Genomic DNA, 23,133 nt, shown 5'->3' on the forward strand with positions numbered 1-23,133 from the left:
CTATGATCTCAGAAGATGCATGGTATAATTTCTATTTTTAAAAATTTTTTAAGATATGCTTTGCGTCCTAGAATATGGTCAATATTAGAAAATGTCCCATGAGCTGATGAGAAGAATGTATATTCAGTGGATTTTGGATAGAATGTCCTGTAAATGTCAGTCAGGCCCATCTGTTCTTGAGTTCTGTTTAAATCCATTATTTCTTTGTTTATTTTCTGTTTGAAGGATCTGTCTTGTGCTCTCAGGGGGGTGTTGACATCTCTGGATATTATGGCATTGCCCTTTATCATTTAGTTTAGATCAAGTAGAGTTTGCTTTATGAATCTGGGTGCACCTAAGTTGGGTACATACATATTTAGTATTGTTATGTGTTGTTGTTGAACTGTACCCTTCACCATTATATAGTGACCATCTTTGTCTTTCATTACTTTTGCTGATTTAAAAACTAAGTTATCTGAAATGAAAACCACTGCACCAGCCTTCTTTTGGCTTCTGTTTGCTTAAAACATCGATTTCCACCCCTTTCCTTTCAGTCTTCATGCATCCTTTCAGGTTAGGTGTGTTTCCTGGAGACAGCAGATGCTTGGCTTGTATTTTTTTTTATCTACTTGGCCAGCCTATGTCTCTTTTGTGGGGAGTTCAAGCCATTCACATTTATTGAGAGAACTGATAGGTGGGGCAGATTTCTGTTCATCCTGTTGGTTAGAACTTCATTGCTTTGCTGTCTCTCTTGAGCCATTGTGATATCTGGCCTTTGTTCTTTAGTTTTTCAGTGGTTTTACATTCATGAGTGTTTATTGTGCTGATCCGTGTGCAACTCTGTTTTGAGTACTTCTTGGAGGGCTGGTCTTGTCTTGATGAATTCCCTCAGTCTTTGCTTATCTGAGAATGTCTTAATTTCTCCTTCGTATACAAAACTTAGTTTTGCTGGGTAAAAGATTCTAGGCTTGGCATTATTCTGTTTCAAAAGAGTGAGAATGGGGCCCCAGTCTCTTCTTGCTTGTAAGGTTTCAGTTGAGAAGTCTGGCATTATACAGATGGGCTTTCCTTTGTATGTTACTTGTTTCTTTTGCCTTACAGCTCAAAGAAGGGCCTCTTTAGTGGATATTTTGGTCAGTCTGATAACTGCATGTTGTGGTGTCTTCCTATTTGCAATGAATCTCCCAGGGGTCCTTTGAGCTTTTTCTACCTGGATATCTAATTTTTGAGCAAGGCCTGGGAAATTTTCCTCTATTGTATCTTCAAATAGCTTATCCAACCCTTGTGCACTATCTTCTTCACCCTCATAAATGCCCATAACTGTCACACAAAGCTTCTTCACATAATCCCACATTTCTTGCAGGCTTTGCTATTTCTCTTATTTCTCTGCTCTATCTCTGTGACTGACTTCTTTAATTGGAAGGTGTCATCTTCAATCTCTGAGACTCTTTCTTCTATTTCATCTACCCTGTTCTTGAGGATTTCCATTGTGTTTTATAGTTCCCTGAATATATTCTTCATTTCCAGGAGTTCGGTTTGATTTTTCTTTAATATTTTGATTTCTTTAGTGAATTTTTTCCAAGTCCTAGATTATTTTGTGGTTTCTTTGTGTTGGTTATCCACTTTTTCTTGCATATCATTGAGTTTTCTAATAATCTATGTTTGAAATTCTTCTTCTGTCATTTTAGTGTTCTGAATTCGGTTAATGTCCATTGCTAGAGAGCTGGTGTTAACCTTTGGGGGTGTGTTTTCTGTTTGATTCTTCATACTTCCAGAGTTCTTTTGCTGAGTCCTTCGTATCTGGATCAGTCATTGCTTCCCACCTTTCAGTTTTCATCTGGAAAGTAACACACCATATGCAGGCTCTGTTCCAGTAGATGCTGTGGAGTAAGGCAGATCACAGCTGCTGCCTACCATCATGGATGTGCGTGCTTGTATGGTTGCTTGATCTGCCACTAGGGAGAGCCACTAATATGTTGTTCAGGGTTCTTCTACCACAGTTGGGAGGCTGCCCCTGGTGGAAGGGGTTTCATGGGGAGCTTCTTTTAGCCTCTTGACAGGATTTTTGTTCCCTGGCCAAGGATCCCACTGTTGGCAGCCAAGCAGAGGCAGGACTCTAGCTGCAGAGTTTTGATCCAAGCAGATGACCAAAACCAGTCTGATCAGTAAAGTCACTGGACTGTCAGCTTTTGATCTGCTCCAAGGCCCCACAGATTCACACTAGTTGCAGAGGGAAAGTGGCTTTTCTTTCTCTCTCCCTACCTCCAGAGGTGGCGCCTACCACTTTCGGAGCAAAAATGCTAGCTAGGGGGTGGAGGTGGTGGCACAGTCTGCCCAGTACTCCAGCGACTGTAAATCCTGCAGGTGTCAGCTTACCACACCTTAGGGCATGTATGTCCCATGGACATTAGCCTCCCCTGCCCCAGCACCTGTAAGTCCCATGGTCTAGTCTCCCACAACTAAGGAAGGACTCCGAGTTCACACATCAAAACAGGTCTGGCTAGTTGACCATAGGTTGTGTAAGGGCAGAGCTTGTCACGAGAGTCCCTGGGTTGGGGGAAGGGAGCTGCCCAACACCATATCACACCACAGCATCTGGCTTGTGGACCCTGAAAATGGTGACCACCCACCTGAAGAGCGCTAGCACAGAGGGCGACTGTTCAGGTGTTGGCAGGTGCCAGATCGGGGGGCTGAGTCATCAGGATGCCCCCTTGTCTGTTTTATGTCACCCTCCCAGAATCTCACCCCTGTCCAGCAGGAGCTCTCACTCTTTCTGATCCACCCTGAGCGGGCCTATTAGCCTGCGGCGGTTTCCAGGATAGAGTGCCCTATTTAGTGTTCACCTCCGTCGATCTGGACCTGCTGAATGGTAGAGGCAATTTACCTGTCTCCTAACTATCTCCAGTGGTAGCCCAGACCAGTCCCTGCTCCACCCAGTGTAGTCCTGGCACAGAGCTCAGGGAGTTCAAGATGCTTCCCACTATTGTCTCCTCTCAACAGAACCCCACGTCTCCTGCGGTGGTATTGCACTGAGTTCAGGCAGATCCCTGTCTGAGTGGGTGTGGAGGTCAGTGGGGAAGCAAGACGTTCTCCTGTGGGACTGATCCCACCTCACTCACTGGCCAGGCAGGCTCAACTGTCCCATGCTCTACTCTTTGTTGCTTGTCTTGCATTCTCCAGATTTTGCAATCTTATCTCCCGTTCAACTTTTCTTTTCCCTGCTTTTTGTGTCCCACCCTGATTCTCCGTCGATTCACAATGCTGTTCTTGCAAGGGTGCAATCCACTCATATGGAGCAGACCAAGATCTACATCTCCCTCTCTGCGAGCAGGAATCCAGGAGGTTATCTCCACTCCATCATTTATTCTCCCTCTTGCAGTTTTCTTTTTTTGTTGTGTCCTTTCCTGGCTTTGTTATGAAGGTGATATTGGCTTTGTAGAAGGAGTTGGAGAGGATACCATCCTTTTCAATGTTTTGGAATAATTTCTGCAGCATAGGTATGTGTTTTTCTTTGTAGGTTTTGGTAAAATTCAGGTATGAAACCATATGGTCTGGGACCTTTTTTTGGAGTATTTTTTATTGCTGCTCCAATTTGTGCGCTTAATATTGGTGTCTTTAGGAGCTCTATTTCATCCTGATTTGCCTAGGGAAGTTATGTGTTTCCAAGAATTTGTCCATTTATTCCACATTTTGTAGTTTTGGGGCATACAGATTTATATAGTATTCAAGAGTAAAGTTTTGTATTTCCACAATGTCTATAGTGACCTCTCCTTTTTCATTTCTGATTGAGTTTATTAAAGTCCTTTCCTTTCTAGTTCTTTTCAATCTTGCAAAAGGGCTACTAATTTTGTTTATCTTTTTGAAAAAGGAGCCTTGGGTTTCATTGATCTTTTGTATAGTTCTATGTTCTCAATCTCATATAGCTAGCTCTGATCGTATCTCAGTTATATCCTTTCTTCTTCTACGTTTAGAATTAATTTGCCCTGCCATTTCTAGTTCCTTGAGATGGTTTATTAATTTGATGATTTGTGAGCTTTCTGACTTTTGGATGTGATCATTTTATACCATTAGTTTTCCTCTCAGGAACACAGGGCTACCAACCTCCCGTAGCCCATTCCCCAGCCTCCATAACAACTAAATAGGCACAATGTGACAAACGAGACCTTATACATCTAAAACGTGGTCACTTTTAATTTCCATTTTTGTAACTCCTCTCCATACCCACAAACCTCACCAAGCCACTGAGAGAGCAAAACCACTAAAAAAGTAAGTAAAAAGTTAACCAGACAGCCTATTATATTACAGAAGTAGAAGGAAAGGTACAATTCACTTTGGGCAACTGATTATGGAACAGCACACTATCCAACAGAATTCTCCTCATTGATGGAAATGTTCTATGTCTGTCATACACAGTGTAGTAGCCACTGTCCACATGTGGCTGTTGAGCATTTCAAATGTGGCTAGTGAGAAATTTTATTTAATTTTAATCAATTTAAATAGTCACATACGGCCCAGTGGCTACCATATTGCAGAATGCAGCTCTAGGGGAAGGCTCCTCTCCTGCTGGAGGATGACACTCAACTGCTCGCCTTCATGCAAACCATGCTCTTCATGACTGCTTGAAAATTTTAATTCACTTACCCAGACTTCTTCATAAAAGCGCACGTTTCAAATACACTACTCAGAACCGTCAGTTGGCTTGTAGCTTATTATTTTTTTTTTTACCATTGCCTTATTTTATTTTTACTTTTTAAAATAATTGACCGGTATCACCAATGTAACACATTATGTTTATGTGACAAATACTTTTCTGAGAATTATGGATCTTTCAGATACTCAATCTTGTCATGCATTTTCCCAAATTGTTTTCATTTTCTACACTGTATCATATTACCCCACTCCTAGGCCTTAAGCCAAGTATGATAGTTGAATTTTGCTACAGTATGGAGTGAAATAATCCTCTGGGGTCTAATGTGGGGATCCAATCATAACCTTGATGTGAAAAGTATTCACAGTCTTTCATCTGTACTGTTAGAAAAAAAATATTTCCAAAGACTGTTCATATATCAATTTGCTATTTACCATCTAAATATGAGGTAAATTTCAGTTCTCTTGTCTACTAGAAAAAATGCCGTCAAAAAAATGCTGTCTATGTTGGAAACATCGTGAACATACAGATATTTATCTGTGCATGTTATATTTCTATGCTCCGTAAGACATAAGAATGATCAGAAAACCCATTGAGACAAAATTTTGTTTTTGAAACACAAACACTTGACAAAGGAACACTTTCAGCACACATCTTGGCCATTACCTTTTTACCACTGTTGCTGTCTTTCTACTCATTTATTCAAATGAGGAAGGAAGATATACTTAGATTAAAATTTGTTGACTAGACCGTATGTTCTATTTTGTTCCATGGGGGATTGCTGCACCTTTGAGATTGCGGACCAGACTGTTGGATATAGGTCTGGCTACAAAGGAGAGGTCCATGCGTGAGCTATGTATTTGAGAGTTTATGACATTTAATTGATGACTGAAGTCACGTTAGTAAACCTTGAAACATGGGGCACATGATACAATCCTTTCAAGTGAATTAGCCTGAATAAAGGGAAGAGTCTAAAGGCCTAGGAGGCTGAGTGGACAAGGAAAGGATGGATCCTTATGTGGTCTCATAAAATATAAATATGTTAAGAATCACAATACTAACTGAACAGGGGATGACATTGAAACCTTGGGTTTTGTTCCAATCTAGTTATTTCAATGTCTGTTACTGACACTAATCCAAAATTTTCAGTTTAATCCCATGGTTCGGGCTGTGTACTTAATTGAGTGGATGACTTTTGCTACATTCACTCTCTCTCAGCAGGCAGCTGCATTTCCAAATTCTGTGAGTGAGACTTGAGGTGGGGGTGGGGGTACCTTGCTGTAGACCCTATGGATACACACTCTTCCTTCTTTATCTTTTCCACTTAAAAAGATGCTTTTCTAGCACCCTGACAGATATTTCATCAGAATCCAAGGACAGATTTGTGCTGTTTATTTATGGACACTTTCCACAGCAGCACATTTTATACTTGCCTGTTGTCAGTGTCCATCCCACCTACATCCTCATGACACCTCTTTTTCCTTCATAGGCCTTTGCTTATTTGGGCCCCCTCTTATCTTTGAACACGAGCCCTAGGGATGTTAACCTCTGTTTTTTCACAGACTACTGAAGCTGGCATATGAACAGCACTGGAAGGGAACAAAGCAGGTTTGTGTACTGAATTGTAATCACATTTTAGTCCTGCCTCTGTAAGACAGGCAGAGACAGAGACAGACTATAACAAAAGATCTAACAGAGCCAGAGACAGAAACACCCAGAGAATGGACAGCCTGGCAGACAGAGACAGCCCACCAGATGGACAGAGACAGATATGCCCACAAGAGTAAGTGGGCAAGGATACACAAAGGGAAAGACAGAGACAGGTAGAAATAGTTAGAGATGGAGAAAGACAGACAGACGACACAGAAAGGGACAAAGACAGTTCCTGACAGAGATGGGGGACAGGCACAGACTGATAGACACAGATAGAAAGATAGAGACAGACAGACTGAGGGACAGACACAGAGACAGAGAAATACAGACAGAGAAAGAGAGAGGTACACACATAGAAATAGAGACAGCAAGAGAGGAAGAAACGAGAGACAGAGACAGATAGAGAACAGACACACAGAGAAAGAAAGAGGGACAGGGAGAGACATAGATATAGACAGGCATAGACAAAAGCAACAGAAACATACAGAGACAAAAACAGAACTAGAGAGACCAAGATAGACACAGATCAACAGAGACAGCCAGAAACAGAAAGAGACAGTAAGACAGAGAGTGACAATCTTTGTTTATCTTCCTCTCTGTCTTAGGAAGAGTGAGAAAGATACAGAGACGGACAAAGACACAAAAAGGTAGAGATAAAGTAAAGACACACAAATATAGACAAGGATGCAGACAGAGACACACAGACAATAGACACAAAGAGAGACAGGGAGCGGCAGAGAGACATATAAGAAGACAGAGACAGAGATAAATCCTCATCATCGTTAAGGACTGCATTGCATCCCACAGAGGTACATCTCCTTTGGTGTGGCACTTAGTTTGCTCCCACTTAGTTTGATTGCCTTGTGTAGCATTACCATAACTGTACATTTTGTCCTGCTTCCCCATTCCTTTACTGAGAGGCTGTAAAACAAAGTGAGTGTCAATGTGGAAAGCTTTCCTCCTCTGCCTTAGCAGTCCAAACAAAACACTTCAATAAATAAATAAATAAAGGCTGGTACTGGATAAATGGCCCAAGCTGGCAAATGGCAACATCCAGGGTTTGTGAGAGTGTAAATGAACGTATTTCAGTCATCATCATTTGTACATTATTTAACATCTTTCTAATGCAAACAGCAAAACAATTTAAAGATTTAAAGTTAGTCTGGTAGCAAAAGAAAAGCAGATCTCTCAGGCAATTTGGATTTCTAGCTAAGTAGTCTCTGAATTTCTCAAGCGAAGCTACCTCTTTTTTTGACGAAGTGGCATCCTGGCAGTCAGCTCAAGAAAAACGTAATTTGAAATTGCTTAAAATGTTTATATGAAAGAAGTGAAATGAAAAAAAAAAAAAACAACCACACATTCTTTGCCCTTATGCTGAATTATTACTTACACTCTCCCCAACTTTAATTATTAAAAAAATAAAGTAAAATGAGGTTTGTTGTCTGCACTTGGTTAGATAGAGTATAAGAGAACACACAGGGGACAACTGCATAATTAAGAGAGACAGCAACGGGTGCAGCAGTGGCTTCCTGATTAAGGCATTTCATATTACTGTTATGAAATTATTCCTCTAACACTACCATGTGGGTTTGGTATGGCCAAGCCTTTCAAAGCTCCTTAAGAAGGAAACAAAAGAATATGTAAATAAAGGGTCAAAAGTAATTTCTTCACTGGATGACAAAGGATAAAATTCAACTGAGAACAGAAATATAAACCCATGAGCAAAATTCTGATTTCAGCTAAGTAAAACATTAAATCTGATTATTAATCTTGATTATTTTTTATTTATTTCTTCATCTTGTTTTAATTTTTTACACTCTTTCCGAGTATGTGTTTATTATTTATATAGATTCTTAAACGGAGTTTTCCATTCTTTGACATCGTTTAACCACAAAAATCACTCAGTAAAATGAAAACAAGTAGAATTTTGGGAGGGGGTAGGGTGGTGGCAGTTTTCAAATTAGCAGTAATCAGAAACAAACATATTCAAATCATGACTAGTGTCTCTCTCCTTTATTGACAAAAACACTCTCCATTTTACCATTTTGATTACTGGCTTGGAATTCCCATCCTTCGATCCCATTTTCAGATGCCAAGCAATTCCCATTGTACTTCAAAGCCATTACATTTCAGAGGTTACCAGGCCTGCTCTTAACCAGGAAACAATCTTTCCAAATACAATTTGAACAGCAAATATTTCTGAAGAGCAAAGGCCATCAACATGCTTAAAGTGTAGTTTCTGGTGCATAAATAATTCATAACTATATGCCACAAGAAAAAAACTGTATTTCATAACGGGATATCCTCATAGAATCAAACTGCTTCCTTCTACCCCCACCCCCAATATAGAATGTTATAAAGTTTGAAACGTCTTTCTGGGGTTACAACGCTAGGAAAGTTAGAGTAAAGTCTAATTAACATTGAGATGTTCTTAGGTTGAAGACCAACCCACAAAAAGATCATCTGTGTAGTCTGGGTGTGTTCACATAGTGAGAAACCATGGAAACCAAGTACTACACTCAGTACCAGGAAATAGGGAAGGGAGAGCAGCAGAACGAAACCAGTGAGTGTTAGTGGTAATGAATCTGGCAAGGCAGCTCTAAATACACCAACTGAAAGAGAAGTCAAAGTACCGCTTTAACGTTCACCGAAACTAAAGGAAATGTATGTTTTAAAAGAGTTTCATTAAGAGTATAGTTGAGTAGCGAGGCTCACAGTTTCTCTCTAAAGTCAGTTGGTCTTTGTCTTCTCAGAAATGATGTGGAGGTCGATGGATGGTAAACCAGGAGGACAGGTTGCCACATTAATAGCACGGTTGAATTCCGGAGGTATTTGGGGTGGGGGAGGGGCTTTAAAATTTGTGCTCTTAAGCCTCTGACAGAGGTGATCGCCTGGGATGGGCAAGTCTGGTTGGTCTCACAGAGGAAGGCTGGCATCTCAAGCATGCTGCCTACCCCTGTCCCCAGGGAAGAGCTACTCAGCTCTCTGGGCTTTTGCAAGGGTCCTCACTCAGGCCGCCGTCCCTCTCGGGGGAGGTAAAAGAAATTGCATGCCACATATATGGGGAAGATCACCTCTTGGTTCTCCAGGTTCATCACCTCTAGCTCTTGATCCTTTCTCAGGGAAAGCATCTGGTACTCCGTGTCCTTCCTGAAAATGGCTCTTCCAGCCCTGTCCAAGGAGGCCAGGCGCAGGCGGAACGCAACCTTTCTCTGCCAGAGTAAGCTGACCCCAAGGCCACAGGACCTGTTCAGCGCGATGCGACGGAAAATGATGCGTCGGTTGGCGTAGCACACCACCAGGTCCCAGCCGAAGTTGAAGCCCGCCCACCTCCAGCTGCACTGCTCATCCCTGAGGAGCTGGGCCCCGCACCGCATGCTGTTCCCCTGAAGGTCGGACACGGAGACGTCCATGGGTTCGAGCTCCCTGGTCTCCTCAGCCCGAAGGAGGGTAAGCCACTGCTCTGTGTACACTGGGGTCAGCCAGGCGGCAGGGATCAGAGCATCCTGTTCGAGGACGTGCACCGAAGGCAGGTCGCAGATTATGGAGGTGAGCCGCAGCTGCTGGAACACGGGCACGAAGACTCTGCCCTGTTCGGTCTCCAGGAAAGGGGCACCCTCCGACTCCCTCCTGTACCTGGCGAACCACAGGTTGGCATCGGGCAGTAGGGCCTTGCAGGGGCCCCTCCATGTCGGCTGCAGCTGCAGGAACATCCACTTTTTCAGCATGGTGTACACGTCCATCTCCACCTCTATCACCAAGAGCTCTGAAGAGGTGATGAGCTCTTTCATGAGATCCAGGTTGACTTCTCGCAATAGCTCCTCACTATGCTGGGTCATCAGGTTGTCCAGCAGCCACTGGAAGCACATGGTCCTGATGTTCTGGAGGCCATAGCTCTCAGCAGAGTAGTGGTAGCTGCACACGGTCTGCTCATTGATAGTCTCTTTCATTATCTGTCCACACTGCTCAATTAGCTTATCGAGTTGGAGCATGCTGGCTGTTGCCAAGATGGCAACAACTCGGCTGGGCGGGATGAGCATGGTTTCGCGATACAGTGAACCAAAAACCTCATGTAGTGCCTCACCATCAATGTTGTCATCAGGCATCTGTAGCTCTATGGTATTCATGTTTGTCTCCCGCCAGGCACCGCTGAACATGCCGGCAAAGTATCCTGACTGGCAAAGGTAGACCTTATGCAAGTTCCACTCTTCTCCCAAAGCACGGATTTGTATGTCACTGTCCTCTCCCCTCAGGAAGAGAGCCTCATAAATGGACCTGGACCTGTCTTCGGTATACTTCCGGCGGGAGGTTTTCGCCAGAGGCCCTCCTGGGCTTGTCTTCCGCTTGCGGCCGCTCTGACCGGTGGTGATTCCGACATCTTCACCTTCCTCCTCCCCCTCCTGTACCACTTCTGCTGCTACCTCCACAGCCTCCTCCTCTTCTCTAGGGGCACCTGGTTCCTCTGGGTCATGACCCCTTCTTCGCCACAGAACTCGACTGCTTACTGCTCCCATGGCGTGTGTTTTAAGGATCGGAGGGAAACACTTCCTCTCCAGGAGCAGTTTCCAAGGGCAACAGCTCAGCCCCGAGGGCTGCTGGGAACAGCTTACGTCTGCCCCAACGTCACCCAGGGCGCCAAGACAAGCCACGCCCCTTTTCGTCCTCGCCCCTGCAGGACAAGGGCGCACCCTACTTGGGAGGACCACACTGCACCTTCCCCTCCCAGGGTGCTTGCTCTGCTGCTCCCTTCACAGGCTGATGGCAGAGAAATTTTGCCTGAATTTTTCTCATTACTTTCAAGAACACAAACAGCACTTCTCCATTTAAAATTTTGGGGGATCATTCCTTTTTGCAGAATTGCATATTGTTCCCGGCATTATCCTTTATGCAGTTTATTTCTCTTACTAACTTCTAAGACCACCTCATCACTGGAGACAGTGAATCCTCCTGTGATAAATGTGTTAATTTTTCCCCAGTCTCTGCTTTGTTCTTTAACTTTGTGTTTTTAAATAGTTTTTCCAGTTATAGAGCCATTTTGAACTGTGTGTGCACATCCAAATCAGCTGCTTTGGGACTCATGCGTTCATTCTCCCCAGGCACCCAAACCTTTGCCTTTGGGGAAGATCTTAAGGTCCCCAGGCATTCTTTAGCTCTATGGCATTTTTCTTCTTCCATCTGTTTGTACTTCTTGAGTTTCTGCCTGTAGCACTTTCCTTGCTATTTGCAAACTCCTACCCCTTCTTCAAGATCTGAGATCTGCCTCGAACACCTTTTTCCCACCTTCTATGTAGATATCTCTTTCATCAACTGTATTTCCATAAGGCCTTGATCAAACCTTTCTCCCCATATGGCTGCAGATATTTCTTTGTATGCCATTTTATCTATACTAGGTTTTGAATACTTGAGGCAAGGACTGCATTTTACTTGGCTCTAGATTTATCAGCATCAGCCACCAGGCCTATCATGTAATAGGTTTACAATGAAAAAGAAGTGGAATGAATGAGTGAATGAATTAAGATGGTCTTCCATTTCTAAAGAAATGAAGAATATATGAACTACTGTAGGGACAAGTGGTATAATACTCTAGGCAAACAACATGTTGCAGAGGGGGTCTGAATGCTATTAATAGCAAAGATAGTGCAATGTGAAGATAAATAAAATATTTCTCTGAACTGGTAACATATGATTTATTGAAAAGAGACAAGTCCAAGCCACTTGGAGGCCCCCCAAAATAAACTTTTTAATTACCCAAAGGGACCTTTGACCCTGAGAAGCCTCCTTGAGAAGCCTTCTTGATCATTTGTCCCTCCCTGAACTAGAATGTTCCCCAAAGTTGTATATTGTAGTGTACTGTAAACAGGGGAGTGAGTACTCCTTGTAGAATCTTTAATGATCTTTCCAACAGGGCTTTGGAAATTATACAAAGAGCATTATGTCTTTCAATTAAACCTACTATGTGGGATCTATCATGGGTGTGAAAATTCTATTGAATGCCTATTCTCGGAGGCTAGCATGGTTTATTTTAAGAAGTGAAATTGTGTGTTGGGTGCATTTAGTAATGCCTGTAACTCTGAAGGGAATAAGGATTGTTTGGGCAAGGCCTAGTATTGTGGCCTTAGTATATGTAGAGATGTGTGATTTTGATTTATATTTTGTGTATCTGTGAGGCAAGAAATTCTAGGAGGTTTTGTCCTGAACAGGAAAATTTTTAGGCAATGGCTCAAGAGTTTATAATAAAAGTGAAAATGGTATGACTTGTTGGCTAGGTCATCTGGTACTAAGATAATTGCCTGAAATTTGGCTAAGTGTGTTGTTTTCTAGGCCTCATCATTTTGAAGGACATTCTGGCTAATGGCTGGAAAACAACTAACATTCCAGTAGATAGCCAGTTATTTGTTATTTTAATAATGTGTAGCATGAGGCTGAGGGAGAGAAGTTTTTTTGCATCAGAAGCCCTGGAGCAACTTATGACCACCATGAGTAGTCCAGGGACTCCAGGAGGTATGAAAAAGTTCCCAAAGCCTGTACAGTGAAGGAATTTTTCAATTTACTTATTTTTTTTTAACATTTTTTTATTTTAGCATATTATGGAGGTACAAATGTTTAGGTTTGAAGTCACTAACAGGAGTGCCTGTTGATTTCAGTTTGTAAGTAAAATTTGTAAATGAGGAATATGTTGCCAACAGAACCCAAATGGACTAAAATATGTTAACTTATATGACATTAATAAGTATATCAAATGAATCTCCTTGGAGGAGGATGTTATAAATGTAATGTGATACCTGTGTTCCTGGACAAAGGTGGATGTAATTGAGATCTTGTCTATAAAAATTGTATGTTTTGGAAAAACTGCTGAGGTAACCCATGTGTAGCCTGGAAAAGGTGCATTGTGTTTCTTCAGAGGTGGATGCAAATTTGTTGAAAGGCTACTGAAATATCCACTGAACAAAACATGTTAGCCAATCTCTAACAGCAAAATTTTTACCAGTTGCTGACAGAACAGAATCAATAATTCTAATAATATTGGGTATTAGGCATGGGACCTTCACAGATGGGACCACAGTATTGTAGCCATCTATTAGGAGGCACCTTTTATTTTTTCTAGGTTTAGCAAATGAGGTTGTCAAATAGAGAAGCAGCAAGGATAATCACTCCTTTATTAATTAGGTTTTATATATTTTAGCCTCTGAAGGACATGTTTTAATTTATATCAGGCCATATTAACTATTTTGACTAGGGGGTTCATGTGGTTCCATTTTATCAATGTCAAAGATTTAATGTTAATTTTAATTTATTATTCATTACATTAGAGTGTCTACGTCCAACTCAGAATATTGTAGATCAGTGGGTACTGTGACTATGGGAAATTTAGGCAAGGCTACAGTTAAAATGAGGCATAACTATATTTCCTCTATTTTATATTTAGTTACCTTTTAAAGATTATAGGAGGCACAATGTTTGAAGTTAGTGGGATCCCCGGGAATAACTATAATTCAAGCCCCAGTATCAATTAACTCCATGAACTTTTGTCAATTGGTGTACTTCAGCAAAAATTAAAGTTACATTAAAACTTATGTTGTAGAGGCACAAAAGCCAATCAGCACCCTTTTCATGCTTCTGTTATATAAGTTCAGTATATGAATTTTGGATGTTGGCTTGCATCAAATTATGGAATGCTGTTTTAATTTAATTATTTGTTATATGTACATATACATAATTTATCATATATTATATTATATATTTATACAGAATCTATTTAATTATCTTTTATTGTCTACCCCTGTATCTACAGGTTTGTTGTTTTTTTTTTTTTTTTTTTTTTGAGACAGAGTCTCACTCTGATGCCCGGGCTAGAGTGAGTGCCGTGGCGTCAGCCTAGCTCACAGCAACCTCTAACTCCTGGGCTTAAGCAATCCTGCTGCCTCAGCCTTCCGTGTAGCTGGGACTACAGGCATGCGCCACCATGCCCGGCTAATTTTTTCTATATATATTTTTAGTTGTCCAGATAATTTTTTTATTTCTATTTTTAGTAGAGACGGGGTGGTCTCGAACTCCTGACCTCGAGCGATCCACCCGCCTCGGCCTCCCAGAGGGCTAGGATTACAGGCGTGAGCCACCGCGCCTGGCCTTACAAGTTTGTTTTTAGATCAGTAAATATCCAAGATTTGTATTACGTTTGCTAGACCTGGCATTTGCTCGGTACATATAAGGTTTAAAATTCTTTTCTACTTGGGTTCATAGCTGCCTAAAGGGATAGAGTTTTTGCCCCCCTTTTTTCCTTTTTTATTTTGTTTTAGGCTTTTAGCCACCTGCAGCCATGTTTTCAGTTTCTGTCCCTGGTAGATAAGGGGAAAAACGAGAAGAGGAAGAGACCTAGTGTCTCTAGGCAGTAGCCTCTCTCTGAGAAGGCCTGATCGCAGAATAATCAGTCCCTTCCCCCTCCCTTTTTTTTCTTAAGCAAAATCTTTTAGAATGGCTTGTATCTTAGATGGTGAAATATATATTTTTTACTTCCTCTCCTTTTGGATATTTACTTGAAAAGCTCCTAGTGGTCCCAGTGGTCCCTGTTGTAAGCAGTGACCTCCCTTTCTAGGGTGTCCCAATCAACCTTAGAGGGTCTAGGGTTTACATCCAGGAGAATAGTGACCTCAACTTTATGTTCAGCTACCAGTTTCCATGGATGAGATATGTGATACTCAATCATGTTGGGAAACAAAGAGTGATGGCAGCAAGGGATATAACAGAAAAGGGGTCACAGGGCCCTGGCAGCATCAACTTTTATGAGGTGCCCTGGATGACTCTCCCAGGGAGGGGTTCTCTCAGAAGCTAAGAGGGAGGAGAGTGAATTATCACTTTCTCTCAAGTGATAGTCAAGGACACATTGAAAGGTATGGGCGGGGCAAGGCCTTTCTTTGTGGCCTTAATATATTTAGAGATGTGTGATTTTGCACCATGCCGCAACCCACTGACCCCCTCAGCTTTCCAGGCTCACACTCAGCAATATACACTCAGCAAAACTCCAGGATAGGTGAACTCCACTCCTGTGGCAGGGGTCCTTCTTCAAATCACACAGAAGCACACTGAGAAATAGAAAATTCACATGATATAGTTTCTCTGCATCCTGGAGAGTGATAGGATAATCATCCCCATCTTGCTAAGATCACAGCTTGGGAAGTGGTTTCCTGGGGTGTGTTTTGGGGATTGGGGCAGGATCTGCACGTAAAGATGGAGACCCTTGGCAGCATCCAGAAGAGGAAACACAAAGCCTCGCAAAGCAGTGCACAAAAATGGCAGCAGTATAGAGAGCCTTCCCAAATGGTAGAGCACAATTGGGATAGACAATAAGTAATCCATGAGAAGGCAAAGGGTATATCCAACGGACTTTCCACTGGAGCATAGAATGATTTCCATTCCTGTCATCAATTGTGTTGTAAATGAGAGAATAAAGATCATCGTGGGGTCTTTAAACATCATTCCAACAGGACTATGAAAATTTTACTCATAGGGAGGCATATAATTTTAAAGGATTTGTTATCTTCATAGATCTCAGAGACAGGAGGCAGGGTAGGCCACACAGGGGGCCATATGGGAGGAGCTTTCAGGGAGCTGGCTCAACCAAGCAGATGCAGAGCCAAAGAGAGAGTGTGGGCTTGTGGGCAAGTGCCTTTATTGGGGGCGAGGGTGGGGTATATAAGGAAAAAAGAACATGAAGAGAATACTGATGCCTTTGAATGTCACAGTCAGGGGATGGCAAGAAGGGGAACCTGATGCAAGGACCAGCCTTATCACACTGGTGCACTTGATCACCTTAGTGGGATATTCACAGACTTTTTGTGGGTATGTTGAGGCATCAGAAAAGTATGACATTTTAAAAATTTACAATACATATAGTATTAGAGTACATTTTATTATGGCACATTTTAAAGAGTCTCTGCTATCAGGTTTGCAGAGGTGCTGGTTAGGAAGCTCTAACTAAATCCTGGGATAGAAGGGAGTGGAAAATAGGGCAAATATATAGTTTAAGACTTCAGCCTCCAGAGCATATTTACATGTAGATAGACAAGGAGTCATTCTAGACAGGCTAGGCACTGGTGACAAGTGAGTGATTCTATGATTGTGCTGGGTCTTCATGACTGAGGAAGGAAGCTCTGTTTCATCAAAAGAAGCATTTCATTGCCAAACACACAGAAAGAAAGTTTAAATGAAATACAGACTGAGTTGGTTGAAAACTATCTTCAGACTTTGAAAAACATCACATTTGCCACAAAATTAAATGTGGAGAATTGGTCTTACTAGACTGTAAAAGGAGAAAATATTTATAGTGAACCTCAGATACCTCATTCACTTTCCCCAAGATATGATTTACAGATATGGGAAAGTTGATGGGATTTAGGATCAGTGATGTGTGAGGATTGAAGTCAGGAACATGTGACTTAAGCAACCCCATCTGTCACAGGTTATCTATAAACAACTTGTGCTTAGCTCCATGCAAAGAGAAATCGATACAGGATCATTATACAGCAAAAACAAGATCATTTCTCCTGGTGGAGTCCTCACTATTCTGGGCATGGCCAGCATGCTGTTGCTAGAAAAGATGATGCAGCAGTCAGGGGAGGTCATGAAGAGCCTGTTAAATTGAGTTTAACCTAAAGCTGCTTCCTTATATATTTTACATCTGGCCTAAAGGTTTCTCCATAAATAGTGAACTTTAACCTATATGGATGTGTAAACAAATTGTAACTTACTTTTGTACCAATTACAGAGTTTTTGCCAATCACAGGTGGCCAACAGCAGGTAGAGGTTTGAGGATAAACCAAAAGATCTGCATATTTCTAAATCCCCTCCTAACGTCTGCCTTGGTAGTTTTAGTTCACGCTAGCACACACCCCTCTGAATCTGTTGTTTTTAAAGACCTGACAACCAGGACCACAGCTAATATGCTGAGACTCCAGGAGAATTATTTGAACTAATGAAGAAAAAAAATGATTTTAATACAAACACAAAGATCATCTGATATTAAAGACTATCTGGCGTTGCTGTGTGATATTACTCACCCGAGTGGTCAATTTCTCAATAAATCATTTCACATTGCTTTCGTCTGCTATCACTTGTCCGGTTTTTTGTTTTTGTTTTTGTTATGTTTTGGGTTTTTTTTTTTTTTTTTGAGCCTGACAACACATAATTGTATGGAGACAGTCCTTTCAGTTCTTTTTCAGAACCAGTTTTATTGAACATCATATACTTACTTACTCTTCATAGCTCGTATTCGTAACTACCTTCTTCCACTACCCTTTCCGTATTTCTTTTGCTTTCAGCAAGCATCTCAGCAGATGGTGGTTCTTTACCTAGTAGGGTGCCCCAAACCTTTATTCCTGAACTGTCTGGGTCATTAGAAGTCCTACCTGAATTGAGCTGCAGTTTCCCATCGACTCTAATCACAGCACATAGTATTACTAGTATTACGGTCTCGCCGTCGCCCACTCTGCGTTGGTACTTGTGAGGGTTATTCCGGGCGATGGCCGTCTGGTGAACAAACACGTCTTCCTGGGTATCATGCCTGCTGATGAAACCGTACCCATTCTTCACACTAAACCACTTGACGGAGCCTCTCACCCTCTTGGCGATGACCTTCTTGGTCACCTTTCCCTTGGTGCCCGCTGCTGGGGTGGCCCTGGGGATCACATCCCCGCTGAGGTGGCCTGCTATTAGGGCCCTGGGAGGATCTCCGCTTCCCAAGAATATGAGTTGTTTCTGTGCTGCTTGGGGGGAGTCTGAGGCGGCCACCTCCGTTGGGGTGGCCTCTCCAGCTTCACTCATGAGTCCGTCCTTGCTCTCCTTTCTCAGAGAATCTGAGGGAAATTTTGTCCTCGGGGATTGGGGGGTGGATAGGTCCTGAGGCAGGGGCCTTGATCTGGGAGGGTTGAGGGTAAGGGCCAAGGACTCTCGGGCTTCCCTCTCAGACTCTTGGAGAGGCATGTGGCATCTCCTAGGGCAACAGGATGCGCACTGAACAGTGGCTGCCGCGGTGACGTCTCAGTGGGTTCCTAGAGGCGGCTTGAGGTGGGGGGTGAGGCAGGTGCTCTCAGCCCAGGCTCCTGGACCCATGTCACAGCACCACCACTTAGTCCTTCATGGAGAGAGGACACACATGACACTCTAGGCAGAGGTCTCCTTGAAGACCCTCTTGCTTGCTTGAGTGGATGTGAAGAGGGGACCCGTCTTCCATCCCTCTCCCTTGGTTGGGGAGATTCAGTCTTCTAAGGGCAAGCTCTAAATACACTCTCACGAAACCCTTGGCCTCTTCCAACTCTCTCTGTGCCCTCCAAGTGGGTCAGGCATTTTGTGTAACTGGAGACAAAACGACAACCTCATGAATTAAGACCCAAACAGAGAAGCCCTTTGTGTTTCGTTTTGCTTTGTTTTTCTTCAGAGGAACAGAGGAATCCTGCCAGGGCTGGAATGCTACTACTGAGGGGACACTAAACTCGAGCAGGTTTATTCAGACCAGCGTTAGGGGTGTAAAGAAAGTAGTGAAGCTGAGTGGGAACACTTCTGCAACTACAATATTCTGAAAACCCTATTGAGCCCTGTGTTCTTGGGTACATGAAACGAATGATCAGGCAGAGTAAAATAGGGCTGAGGGAAGTCGCCCATATGTTTGACTGCAGATCCAACCTTTTGTTGTTGTTGTTGTTGTTGTCGTTTGTTTGTTTTCAATAGCTTATGGCCCTGTGATCTTCATCCTACGTTGAGGTTCCACGTTTTTTATCTAGAGACCCCAAGAATCAGTGTAACTGATGTACTGATACTGTGCTGGGGCATAGCTAGACCTCTGAAATATAACCTTTCTCAGGTGATGACAGAGCATCCTAAAATAGCCGCTGGTGAGAAAATTTGGCTTGTCTGGGAAAGTCTTTATTTCTCCCTCCTATAAGAAGTTTAGTTTTGTAGGATCACAAATTCTAGGCTGTCCATTATTCTCTTTTAGAGTTCTGAGGATGGATCCCCAGTCTCTTCTGGCTTGTAAGAGTTCAGTTGAGAAATCTGCAATTAGTCTTAATAGGTTTTCCTTTGTAATTTACCTGCTGTTTTCACCTTACTGCTTGTAGGAATGCCTCTTTTGTTTTTAGTTTGGCCAGCCTAATGGCTATGTGATGTGGTGATTGCCTTTTCACCATGAATCTCCCAGGAGTCCTGTGTGCTTCTTGTACTTGGATATCTAGGTTTCAAGCTAGGCTGGGGAAATTTTCCTCAATTGAATAATTGAGGAATTATTAGTGATTATTAATAATTGAGGAATTAATAACTCAGCCTGAGTTCCCTCAAATAAATTATCCAACCCTTGTGTATTTGGTTTTCACCCTCAGGGATACCTATGATTCTTATGTCTGGCCTCTTTACATAATCTCACGTTTCTTGTAGGCTTTGTTCATTTCTCTTGTTTTTCTGTTCTTTGTTTTGAATGATTTGTTTGGCTCATAAGTGGTATATTCAAGCTCTGAGATTCTTTCTTCTGCATGACCCAGCGTATTCTTAAGGCTTTCCACTGTGCTTTGTAATTCCTTGAATGAATTTTTCACTTCCAGAATTTATTTGTCTTTTTCTTTAATACCTTGGTTTGTTTGGAGAATTTTCACTCATTTTCTGCACTGTTTTAGTGGCTTCTTTGTTTTTGATTTATATTTGCTGTTGTATTTCATTGAGCTTTCTTACAATTGATATTCAATATTCTTCATCTGTCATTTTATCCATTTCATTTATGTTGGTATCCATTGGTGAGGAGTTATTGATTTCCTTGATGACTGTCTTTTTCCTCTGAGTTTTCATTTTTTAGGTGTCCTTTCATGGATTCCTTCTCTTCAGGCCTCCTCGTTGAGAGCTGGGGGTCCTAGGGCTGGTTTACAGTCCTGTCTCTGAGTCCCCGTGTATCAATCCTGACTGTGCCAGGGGGAGGAATGCTGGTCCTGAATTGCCTTTGGGTTGTTTTAGCATTTATGATGAACCTATTGAACTACCTCTGACCTGTTGTTGTCTTCACCTCCTCCCAATGATGTGCAGTGAGTTTGGTCCCCCAGCTTAATCCCTGAGCTGATGAATTGTATTAATACTTGTGGATATGAATCCACCGATCCCTAATAGCTTGTGATGGAAGGCACTGTGCTAGCTATGAGGTTGTTCCTGCTGTTGTTGATTACAGTTTGTATGGAGCAGCCAGTTGCTGAGGTAATGTATTTTGCTGGTGGTAGGCTCTAGCCTCCAGGTTGGGTATATGAATGCCCTAGCTTTGGGAGTGGCCTTGTAGCTTCCAGGGGTTCCTTGGACCTTGCCCTCCTTGAGGTAGGGGGAGGAGCAAGATAGATTGTGGCTGGGATGTGAGAGCACGGGTGTGGGGCTTTGCTGAGCCTCTATGGGGCTCAGAAGTTGCTTATCCAGCCACTAGGGGTAGCCGCTGTATGGAGTTCAGGACTATCTCCCCAAGCCTGAAGAGCTGCTCCTGATGGGAGGAGCCTAATTATGTGATTGCTGAGGCCCCTAGCCAGGCTTTCTCCATCCCTGTCCACTAGCCCGGTTTCTCTGTGGGGCGGGATGTGCATCCTCCCTACTTGTTCCCTGGGACTCCACAGCACTTTTCCTCCTCTCTGATTGGTCTACATGTGTTCCCTCTCTGCCCAAGACTGGCTGTCGAACTAACCCATAGTCCGTGTGTCTGACCCACTGGTGTGTGTCTGAGTGACACTGATGGATGGGGGATCTCCAATTGTGCACCACTTTTCCATCACTAGACCCCAAGTAGAGGTGGGTAGGCCTCTCTCTACAGAGGTCTCTGGCAGGGGGACACTCCCACCAGGGGAGTATAAGCGGCTCAAGAGATTCTTGGATAAAGCTGCACTCCCTATTGAAGTGAGGGGGGGGGCGGTCACTGCTCCGGTTCAGCCTGAGTGCCAAGGCATTCAGTTGCCAGGGGAGCCAGGGCCTATGAAAATTCAGTCCCAGTGCTACAGCCTACTCCAATATGGTGATTCTCCAGTGGGAGGTGGGGGATGTGGCACGTTCACAGCCCCCTGATCCACTGTGCTTCTTTATGCCTTCCCATTGGATATGGTCACGAGGGCTCTCTCTTGCCATCCGAGCCTGGAGCCACGACCTCTCCCCTAGGTCTCCCTGACCCACTGTCTGAGCTGTCAGTAGGTGAATGTGCCAAATGTCTGTGGGCAGGAAGATCACATGCGGCTGTACTGCAGGCTTCGGTGGGAATGTGCCCCCAGTGCTGAAAAGCATTTCACTCAGCACAGAGTACTCTAGTGGCTGCTATGGTTGGGGGAGGAGCTGGGATCTTCCTGCACTGCTCTTGTGTCAGAGCTGCAGCGGCTACAGCTACACTCTCCAAGGTTAGTTCGGGTGGGACTGTGCCCCTGTTGCAGGGAGCCAAGTGTCTAACTGCAAAGCGCTTTCACAGTTGCTGTGGGGAGGGTGGGGCTGTGGCTACAGGCTGGCTTGAGCCAAAACCACTTTCTGGGATGCCAGGAGTGGAGGAGGTGCAGAGGAGGAGGCATCCAGATGCAGGGATGCTGACTCTCTGGTCCCTCGTGGCAGTCCCCAGAGCCCTGTGTCCTGTTGCAGGCCTGAGGCACTCGGGTGGGGAATGGGAGGCCCCTTACCCTTTCACTGGGCTCCAGGACTCCCTGGATTTGGTTCATGCCACCAATTTTTCCTTTCTATCCTCCTCTCTCTCAGCTTCACAGTTCCTCTTGGTGGGGTCCCTGGACTCCTCTCTTGTCTGTCCCTGTGGTTCACTTCCAAGCAATAATCATTCTCCACTCTCCTCCATCCAACCCTCAACTCTTCTGCTGGGGCAGTCCAGCAAGCAGTGTCTCTAGTCGGCCATCTTGGCTCCTCAATCGGTTTTTCAGGTTTCTTTAAGTTGATTTTCCATTTTCTCTTGGATTTCATTGAGCTTCCTTGCAATCCACATATGGAATTACTTATCTGTCATTTCAGTATTTTCATTTTGGTTCTAATACATTGCTGGAGAGCTGGTGCGCTCCTGTGGGGGTGTCCTTTCACTCTGCTTTTTCATACTTCTTGAGTTCTTGCACTGGCTCCTTCTCACCTGGAGCAGCTGACGCTTCTTGGTTTTGGATTTCTTTTGTTTAGATGGGGCTTCCCCTGACTCTTGCACATGTGTCTGTAGCATATGTTGGGTAAGGATCTTTGGCTATGCTTGTGGGTATTTTGATGGGGATCTAGGCTCTGGATGGATACCTCAGTTATAGATATCTTTAGTGTGATGGTTTTCTCAATTGCCACTTGTTTGTCAGCTGGACCTGTGGTGTAATATATGCATGGGCATGTTCCTGACTCGTGTTGACAAGGGAAGATGGAGGTCTTTCAAATGCTTTCCCTTTCTCCAGCCCTATGGTCTTCTTAACAATGTGAATTATATTGGGACACCCTGTTTAATCTCTGATACATAAGTGATGCTTGTGGGTAAGAGTCAGCTATACCCTGTATGATTGAGTCAGTAAATGCCATAGTGGGCTGTACAAGTTTTCCTCCCTGCCAGTAGGTGACACTTGCAGGAAAGATCCAGCTGCAGTTTTTTTTTGGGGGGAGATGGGTACCTGCAACCAGCTCTAGCTAATCAGGACAGGTACTCGGATGGCCCAGGTGGAGGGTAAGGCCCTGGAACTCCCAGGTGACTCTGTATTCTCCAGCACAGCAGAGGTGGGTGAAGGAGCAAGCCCTGGCAGGGCTTGGTCAGATGAGCCTACCTTAAGGCTCCACAATGGCAAGCACTAGAGCTTTCTTGACAAGGATTGAGGGTCAGCCCCCAGACCACTAGGGAAAGCCAC

This window comes from Lemur catta, chromosome X (genome assembly GCF_020740605.2).
Source record: "Lemur catta isolate mLemCat1 chromosome X, mLemCat1.pri, whole genome shotgun sequence".
Taxonomy (NCBI): domain Eukaryota; kingdom Metazoa; phylum Chordata; class Mammalia; order Primates; family Lemuridae; genus Lemur; species Lemur catta.